Below are 10,587 nucleotides of genomic sequence, written 5' to 3'. Positions count from 1 at the left end.
AAAAGCTTCTTTGTGATTGGTTAATTTTGTCTCCGGCCGAAAGCCAACATATAACGCCAATTTTCATTGGTTTAATTTGATTATCACGCTATTGCGAGACTGAATAATGATGTATTGTTATGATTCTTTTTTAGTCACAAGTTTTTACCAAATATTTTTAGAGAGAAAAATGACCAAACACCTCATCTACTGTATATATTTGTAAAATAAATGATGGTCATGGAATTCCTAACGCAAACAAAATGGCTGCCAGATTTTAGGTCACAAAGTTCTTCCGTTCAATTCTGGTTTTCTTGTCAAATGTTCGCATAAAGAACTGGTAGAGTAACGACATTTGGTATAACAAATCATCTTGTATGACTCATTGACACTTGAGATTTAGTTGGACAGCCATATCATGTAAAAAAAGATGTGAAGTTGATTTGTTTACTAGGTTACTCCCCTTTGTTTACGTTTTGCCATTCGTTCCTAGTCCAATCGAAATTATTACTCAGTTGAGTTTTATCGTTTGGCTAAGTGATTTGTCCTCAATCGACTGAACTTTTCTCATATCATACTGTGAAATTTTGGTCAATTTTTACTATAATTAACCTTTTTGAATAAAAAGGCATCAGTCATTGCCAGTGCCCTACAAATCGGCACCAGAAGTTGAAGAAATAAGATTGTTAAATTGGCACCACCGTGGACACCGTCACGGTAGCTCGAAAGACCAAAATACGCGTTGTTAATCAAAATACACTTTGAATGGCACCTTAAAAAATAATTATAATGAATGTTGTTATGAACAAAAAAGTGACTTTTAATAATGTTTTATAGACAAACTAGACAATTTTATTTGCACAAACATATTTACAGTAAATGGTTATAGCATGAACAAAAACAGAACAATGTAATATACATTACATATAAACTAAATTTATGACCAGTGGTGTAAATCTGATCAAAACAGATTAATCTTTAGTTTTAACGTTATATATTAATATAATTTCTGTTAAATTAAATTGACCTTCAATTCCAACATTCACTCGTGAATTTGATAGTTATTTTTGGTATTTCTACAGAGCTACTGTTTAATATGTATGCTATGTCTCTTGGTGTGAGGTGAAGTTTTGATGAAATTAAATTACGGTTGTCCAATTTCATTCTGTATTGATTTCTTTGCGGTGTGTAGTGGGTGCACACCGAGAAGAAATGATATTCATCCTCTATGTTCCCACTATCACATGATTTACAAATACATTTTTTTCTTTCTGTGTTTTTGTACCGACCCCTTTCTATTTCTAGTGCATGTGCACTCAAACGAAATTTACTGATGATAGATCTTTCTATTTTAGATTTACCTAAATCAATATATGGAGGTCTTTTAGACGGAATAAATATTTTACAGAAAAAATGACAGTTTTTCACTCATAGCTATTAAGCCTACTAAATTTTGCTTAAACTGATCGTGTAGTCTGTTCGATTCTTTTGATATAAAATTAAAGGTTATTAAGTTGTAAGTTAAGAAGTCTAATTTATTTAGTATATTTTTTACATGGGGCATCCACAAGTTGTTGTTTTTAACTTCTCTGAACATTTCATAGACTAGTGTATCAGGGGAGTTCAGGATATGGTTTAAAAATTTAATTGTACTCAATTGAACTTTTAGATGTAGAGATGTTCTGTTCAGTTCTGCTAAGCATGCAATGTTTGTAGTTTTACTATTTACTCCAAGGATTTCTTTTATGAATTTCAAATGTAAGTGTTCATAAGGGTCAGAGTCATTGAAAGTTTTTCCAGCTCCCCAGACCTCACTTCCATAAAAAATAACAGGTATTACCAAAGTGTCAAATAACTTTTCAAGTAAATTACAAGGAACATCTATAGATATGACTTTTTTTATTTTAAACCAAGCCTTTCTTCCCTTCTCCATTAGGTTATTTTTGATAAATTCAAATTACCATTGTAGTTAAATATGATGCCCAGGTAGCATTAAGATTTTTTTTTTTGTTTTGTAATTTTTGAATTGCCAATTAATATTGGTTCAGTGTTTCCAATTTTAAGCTGATCAAGGATACCATTTATAAACAGATTAAAAAAGGGTTGGACTGAGCACATCACCTTGTTTAACTCCACAACTGGGGGGAAAATATTGACTTAAACCATTTGGGGATTTAGTTTGGCACTTTGTGTTTTGATACGTAGAATAAATGATATTAAAAATTTTATTCGGGACTTTATGTTTTGATAATATATAGAAGAGGCCCTCTCGCCAAACCGTATCAAACGCTTTTTAAAGTCTATAAGGCGACGAAGACTTTCTTTTTCTTTCTTTTGTAGTTATCTATTATTGATTTTAAGGTAAAAATATGATCAGTAGTTCGTGATTTCATTTTGAATCCAATTTGATTTTTATCAATCAGTTCATTGGATTCAATAAATTGATACAATCTTTCATGAATAATTTTATTTAAAAGTTTACCTAGATTAGAGGTAATTGATATCCCTCTATAGTTTGATGGGTCTAATTTATTTCCTTTTTTAAATATTAAAGAAATGTAGCTCTCGTTCCATATTTTAGGGAATGATCCTGTATTGAATATTAGGTTAAATAGTTTACATAGTGGTTTCAGTAAGACTTGAGTACTACACTTGATCATTTCATTTGAAATTAAACCAGCTCCTGCTGATTTGCCATTTTTTAGTGTCTTTATTGCTTTTAATATTTCATTTGAGTCTATTCTGTTGTTGAGAGTGTGTTCATTATTGAGATTATTTTCTGCAAGATTATTCTTAAGGTTTGAAATCATCATTTTATGAAAATTGTTATTTTTTGAATGACCAGAATTCATGTCCTTAAAAAAAATTTATAAATTCTTCTTCATAAAACTTTTCATCTTTATTGCCTTCTGATAACTTGTTTAGTTTATTTATAAGGTTCCAAAAAGATTTAGGATCTTTATTGAAGTTGTTCGATATCTTATCATAGATTTGTGCTTTGTATTTTTTCTCTTCTTCTTTACACCGCCTGCTATATTTAGAACGGAGAGAGTGAAAGGTTTTCCTGTACTCACTATTATTGGGATTTTTATTTACAAGTGAACAATATTTGTGTACAGTTACACGAAGGTCAAGGCAAGATTCTGTGAACCATGGTTTTGGGGAATTTCTTTTATTTTTATTTTTTGGGAAGCTTTTAATAAGTTTAGTAGAGTTTAAGGCAGTATCATATAAAATTGTATCTATGTTTTCAACGGATGTTTCACAGTCAGTGTGTAAAGTTTTCATGAAATCATTTAACTTTTGTTTTACATGAGGGCTTTGAATATTATTTGAGTATTTAACCAGTGTTTCTTCATTCCATATGAACTTGCCCGTAAGGGGTTCAAGGTTACCTTTTTGTCAAATTTTAAGTTATTAAAGCAAGTGAACAGTGAGCAACTAGTTGCGCAATGATCTGAAATAGTTGTAAAATCATGAACATTAAAAGTTCCAATATTATTGAAGAGGTCATGAGATGCTATTGAATAATCAACAACACTACATCCCTTATATGTAATACATGTGTAATTACCAAGTAAATCACCTGGTTTTCTTCCATTTAGTATTCTTATACCTCCTTCTCTACATAAATCTAACAAGAGTTTACCACATTCATTTGTTTTTTTATCTATATGAACAAACAACATTGTGCTTCCATCCGTTACAAAGTTGTTTTGTTATAGGATGGACTTCTTTAGATATCATAATCCAAGAATCCAGGTTGTTTTGCCATGGAACCTGTTCGCCAAACAGAGTTGTTTTGCTTACTTTCTTGTGCACCTCAGGTTGTTTCGGCCCCATGCAGGTGTCAAAAGAATAGGCCTGCAGCAGCACTAAGCTTGTTGTAAAAGGCAACTTAGTAGTGCTCAGAACCCTAGCCAGGGGCTAGGGCACTCTGCCCACAGAGCAACTGGGTCGTGTGCCCCAGGTGGTGGAATGGAAAGATGCCACGTTCCTCGCACATTAAAGAACCCTACTGTGGTATTCTCCCGGAGTAGGAACCATAGAGCTCCGCCACAGGAGGCTAAATTGCCCGACCCTACCCACCCACTGAAATATTGCTGCTCGCGCGTTAAACCCCAACAGTCAATCAATCAGGTTGTTTCGCCTATATACTACTTTTTTTTTTTTTTTTATGTCTACATTTCCATTGTCATATGCAATTCATTATTTACAATTGGAATGATATTTTAGTTACCAGATATACTCAATACGGAAAGTGAAATCAAAGACTCAAGTCTTCAAAATCTGGGAAAAGTAAACTTCCCTACCCCTTTGTTCCATCATTTACGTAAACTATTAAAAATCAAAAACTGAAGTCTTCAAAATCACTTATCGTCAAATATTCTATGGCCCTGTATTTGGTTTACTTTCAATAACCGAAATGGCATGAATGTGACATGCTAAAAAATCAGGTGACTTCTTCTAGAATCTTGGGTCCTTTCTCATGACTACTTTATCATAACCGTGATGACCTGAATGCTTTTCAATAAAAAACAACTGGTTACCAGGAAGTTTGGGTAATGTTTTCGTTCCACAAGTTGCTCTCAAATTTTAATTAGTTTAACAAATGTTAATTTTATTATAATTTTGAATTTTTAATTGTTGTTAAATAACCATTTTCTTTATGCATATGCATGGATAAAAAAATCAGTATTGAAATTCATATAGTAAACCATACTTCATACCAGTTATTTTTTTTCCTTTATTATATATTTTATATATACCCCCATATACAGAAATCTTCACTATTTAACACATATTTCATATCCACGTGAAACAACCCAAAGCGAATGGGAATGAAGGCAAAATGGATCATTACCATGATTCAACATGAAGACTATGACAGCAAAAGGGGAACCTTAAAGACAGATAACATATCTCCTTTTAATTTATATAAAGTTTTTAATTAAATAAATGAAAGCTTAAATATAAATTTAATTAAGAAGGATTTATCATATCAAAGCACTTATATTTCTCTTATGACCATTCTTTTTTTCTTCATTATTTACTCGATATAATTATGCCAATCATCTATACTTTGACTTATCAATGAAGTTATTTTTACTGAAACGTTATCTTAACCTCTTTATTTTTCGGTTTTTGATCTTTCGGGATCAAAAAACCTTGTGTCGCCGGTCCATCACTGGAACTATTTCTGGACTGCACAAAAGTATAGTCCAAATGTAATTCCTTTTTGTATCATTCATTACCTCTTTTATAACCAGTAAATATGGTTTCTTGCAATTATTCAACTCAATAATATTCTATTATTTCTGCAAATAAAATTAAGATCTGTTTCTGAAGATTTGAGGGACTCCTTTTTTTGCCTTGAAAGATATTTAGTAATAAATTTGCATTTAGGGAATTTAGTTTTTGCAGTAATGGGTCAGGGAGCATAATATGTATTAAGCATGATCCATTTAACACACTTATTAGACAAATTATCCACCCTATCATTAATATTTTTCCATTAATTATAAGGAAGTGATGAGCAGTGATTTGAACCAAGTAAAATTGGCTTGAAAATTCAAATTGATAAAAGTGTCTTTTTTGAAATCATGTGTTTATTAATGAAATTGTTTTCTTAGCTAAAATTGGTTTTATTTGAGTATAATTGAAGTGTAGGATGAATACTCTTTTAAATAATTTTTTAACGTAAATGCACATGAACTTTTGGACAGGTTTAAGAATTTTGGGAAAAGGTGAAATGGAACAAAATTTGTAAATGTGTGTGTGAAGTTGGATCAGTAGTATGGATTGACATTCAGTTTATACATATTAGGAAAAAAACAGTATTAATAATATGTTGCATGCAAATGTATGATCACAGTTTTGTTGTACCAGGGTTCTCACTGGTGAGTTCTGGGACTCATCATTTTTAGCTCACCTGGCCAAAGGCCATGTGAGCTATTGCCAACACTTGGCGTTCGTCTTCATCGTTAGCAATTTTTCAAAATTCTCCTCTGAAACTACGTGACCAATTGGAACCAAACTTGGTATGAATGTTCCTTGGGGTATCCTGCATAGAACTGATGTGGGGATTTTTTATCCATCGAAAAAAACATGGCCGCCGTTACTAAAAATAGAACATAGGGGTCAGACAGTAGTTTTTCGCATATATATCTCCGATCTGGTCAAATTTTCATGGTAATCTAGGTCTCACTAACCACTTTCGGGTCAAATGGCCACCCCCCTATGTAGTACCAAAAACACACTGAACCTAGACATATGCATTGTAAGTGCATTATTTGTGTGTATTATGATTAAAAGTAGTCAAAATGAAGCTGAGAATGTGTACTTTAAAATCATACATGTAATTAACTACAAAAGTGTATGAATATTGTTTACATGTGTGAGTAATTTGCCTCCATGCTGTCAGTTAGCAGAACAGGTAAAAATGTGGATTTTCAGTATTATTTATTCAAGTAAATTTTGTGAAGAATTTCTACTATCATCGTACCATTAGCATAATGATTTTGGAAGCCATATTTTCCAAGCTTCGCAACAGTATGCAACTTCAAGATGTCATTTGTCCTGGGAATTCACAGTGAGACTTTGAAAATTACTTTTTTAACATGTAAAGTAATGGAAACATTAGAAGTGGTTAGTGAGACCCTATTACGCCATGTTGGAGTTACTGCCCTTTTTCGACATTTTTTTGCTATTTTTAGTGTTATTTCTTTCAAAAATCTTCTCCTCTGACACTACTTGACCAGTTGGAACCAAACTTGTTATGAATATTCCTTGGTGGATCCTGCATAGAATTGAAGTGAGGTTTTTTGATCCGTCGAAAAACATTGCCACTGTAATAGAACATAGGGGTCAGACAGTATCTTTTGCATATATCTCCAAAACTGTTAGGTTTAGCCAAATTCTTTCAAATAGCTGAAATGATCCTTATTTTTAGGACAACAAAAGTCTTCGGGCATAAAATTTGTCAGACGCTTATAAGAGTTATTGCCCTTGACAGGGGAAAATGACAGGTTTTTTTTGTTTTTTTTTAGTTTTCAGCCAATGTCTTGAAAACTATGATAGATTTAGACTTTCATTTACTGAAATGATCCTTATGATAAGTCCTATCAAAGTTTTCTTGAGTCGAAATCGTTGGACAACTTCTTGTTTGATTTATTGCCCTTGAAAGGCAAAATTCAACCAGGTGAGCAAATCAGGCTCTTGGGAGCCTCTTGTTTGGGAAGGTTAATCCCAGATGAACTTCGTGAGTCCCACCCTTTTTCCTGGTTGAATTCAAGTTTGAATGCTACATTCATTTCTTCAGTGTCTACAGTACTACACATGTATTTATCATTTCCCATGTCACACAAAACCATGTCTTCTTGCAATTTTGCATGTCATAATTTTTAATGTGTTGTATAGTGTGTACTGGCTTCATGCCATAATTACTCATGATACTCATTTTGTGACAAGTGTAGAAAAAAAACTGAACCAACAATGCCAGGGGACATAACCCAAACAAGACAAATAAAAAAGCAACAAGACTGGCAAACAAATAGACAAGGAGAGAGACATACAATCAAAGAGCAATGATTGAACAAATATTTTAAAAATAATACAAGCAAGCACTATGAAATTAAAGTAAAAACTGATGAAAAGATGATAAATATACATATACATTTGTAACAAGATCATTTTAACTAGAATATTGAAAGCACATTATTGTCATATTTAAACTAGAATATTGAAAGCACAATTTGGTCACACATATAAGAATGTTCATACAGTATTCATTGTCACTTTACTTTCTTCTCTTCTTCTTTGAAGGGAGATGTCGACAGTGGGTCCTGGTTGATAGTGAATGCTGAACCGTCTTGTTGTACTCTTATTAACTTGGTGACAGTCTCTAGTAGTAGTCTGGACCTCAGCTTTGTCTTCATTCTGTTTTGGCAGGAAAACCCCCTCTCACTTGCTACACTGATTACAGGTGCAATCAAAAGTAACTGGTACAGGATTCTGAAGTCTGGTAATTCTTCTGAGTAGTGGTCTAAGATGTGGGTACCTATCTGCTGAAGGCTGAGTGTCTTCTGCTGTCTTATCAGTAATTTGAGGTCTAAATAATGGGTAAATGCTCTGTTTGTGTTGATGGTTAGGTGGCCTTGGAAGTGGATGAGTAACTGCTTAAGTCTGTCTTCACCATAATCAATGATAGAGTTGTCTGCTGGCATGTGTTTTGGGTTCAGTAGTAGGTTCAGTTCTTCCAAGGTAGTGAGGCAGCATCGATGCGGTCTTGTAGATTGCTGCAGGTGTTAATTGTGTACTGAGTACTTAAGATACTTCTTATACTCCAGTACATATAATTAAAAGTAAGACAAAATAATGCAACTTTCATTTCCTCAAATAATATGAAATTGGACATAAAACATTAGTTTTAACATTTTTTTTTGTTTGGATAAACCTTTAGCTAGTATCTCTTAAAACTGTTATAATATTTTAATAGAATCTGACTTGAATGGATGATAACTGAAAGCTGATGGATTTTTCCATGGTAAAATTTACAATTATTTTCTTTTAAAACCTAAAGTTGAATTGAAATTGCTGATAACTACTGTATACACATCTATCACCAATAGACTGACCCCCACGCTGTGGCAAGATTCATTCCTATGCATTATTCACATTTAAACGTTAAAGAAACAACTAACCCCCAATTTAAATGAATCGTAATTAATTATAATTCGTGTATAAACAAACATCTGCCACCTAGACTGACCCCAATGCCAATCGTGTAGTAAAACTGCAACATTTAAAACGTTTAAATAAAAAAATGTATCCTGCACATTTGACTTCACAAATTATTATTATTTTTTCATGTTGGAACCCCTCTAAATATTAAAATTTCAAATGATCTTTAATTCTCATTTCAGTTACGCAACCGATCATGCGAGGTTGGCGTGTCATATGTATATATATGCATTATTAAAATATGGATGAGCTCAAAGCCAATACTAAACAAGTACTATCTTTGAAAAAAAGATAGCCGTCGCGGTAACATTTCATTCTTTTTACTTATAATTATCCACATCTCATACAGGAAATAAAACGTGGAACATAATTTTCGATACATTTTTTTTAACGCCGCTACGTTATCAGTATTTGGCCAATCAGGAAACAGAATCGGGATCATGTGACTTGCGTTTCCATAGAAGAGAATCTTTAAGGTCAAATGGTAAAAAGCGAAACTATACCAACTGTGTCAGAAAAAAGTGACCATTGATACATGTACTTTAAAATTTAACAAAAGAATTTCAGGATTCAGATTTTGCAGAGCAACAGAAAGATTGATTGATTGTTGGGGTTTAACGCCAGAGCAGCATTAGTTCAGCTGTATTCAGGCAATGAACATGAAGTGGATGATAAAATGAACATGAAATGATGATGAAATGAAAAATGGGATGGGACACAAGGATAATAGGGTCGACAAATTTTGATTAACACTGGAAATATGGAGAGGTGGGTAGGGTCGGGCAATTTAGTCTCCTGTGGCGGAGCCCTATGGTTCCTACTCCGGGAGAATACCACAGTAAGGTTCTTTAACGTGCGAGGAACGTGGCATCTTTCCCAACAAGGTGCACCTCAATGGTTTGCGGTCAGGTTTTCCGTATTATAGCCCGACAACCCCAGCATGTAACACGCCAGGGGTACCCCATTCCACCACCCGGGGCACACAACCCAGTTGCTCTGTGGGCAGAGCACCCTAGCCCCCGGCTAGGGTTCTGAGCACTATTTAGTTGCCTTTTACGACAAGCTTAGCACTGCTGCAGGCCTATTCTTTTGACATCCAGACCTGCACGGGGCTCAACAGAAAGAAAATGTAACTTAAAAAGTATAATTATTATCGTAACTAAGAGTAAGTGGTTTTTTTGGGAGGGGTCAATCGTGTGAGATAAGGTGTCACTCCCAGAGATTAGTTGTTTCAGTTACTGTAGGTTATTATTACTGTTACCTTTTGCTGGATATCCCGGGTCTTTTCAGGCACACACTAATTTTTTTTTATGTTGTGTGTTAATTGACTAGTGTCATACAATAATAAATTAGGTAAGATTAAATTAACATCAGAATAGCAAACTTATTAAACTTACAGGTCTATATAAATGTGTATTTTTTAATTGTCAAAGGAACTGAATTTCTGAAGCTGGGGACCATCATGTAATTTTAGCTTATTTGGCAAAGAGGTATACTTAATAAAGATGGGAGTAAGTATGCAGAATCATTTTGACAGTTCTGCAGTTAAGGCTCCCATTAAAGTTGAATATAAACAAAAACTGAATAAAAGCCATTAACTTAGAAATTTATGCAAATCTGAAATAATGTGTAAAATGAACAGTCTTGTTTCTAAACTAGTAGTTCGTTATTTGTTATTGTAATCATTATTTTTCCCAAAATGTGTTAACATGTACACAAGTACTTAAATTTGATCAATTACTCTTCAAAATACCTTGTAAATCATGATTACTTTTTGATAACATTCTGGTTACCATTGAAATAAATTTGAAATTGTTTTTTTTACAAAATATTATGTAAAAAAAGTTATTTTCAGGTTCAAGTGTA

Source organism: Perna viridis, chromosome 5 (assembly GCF_037379345.1).
Source record: "Perna viridis isolate PV_CMFRI_1.1 ecotype Kerala chromosome 5, ASM3737934v1, whole genome shotgun sequence".
Taxonomy (NCBI): domain Eukaryota; kingdom Metazoa; phylum Mollusca; class Bivalvia; order Mytilida; family Mytilidae; genus Perna; species Perna viridis.
The sequence above is the reverse complement of the archived record's forward strand: the minus strand, read 5'-3'. Positions refer to the sequence as shown.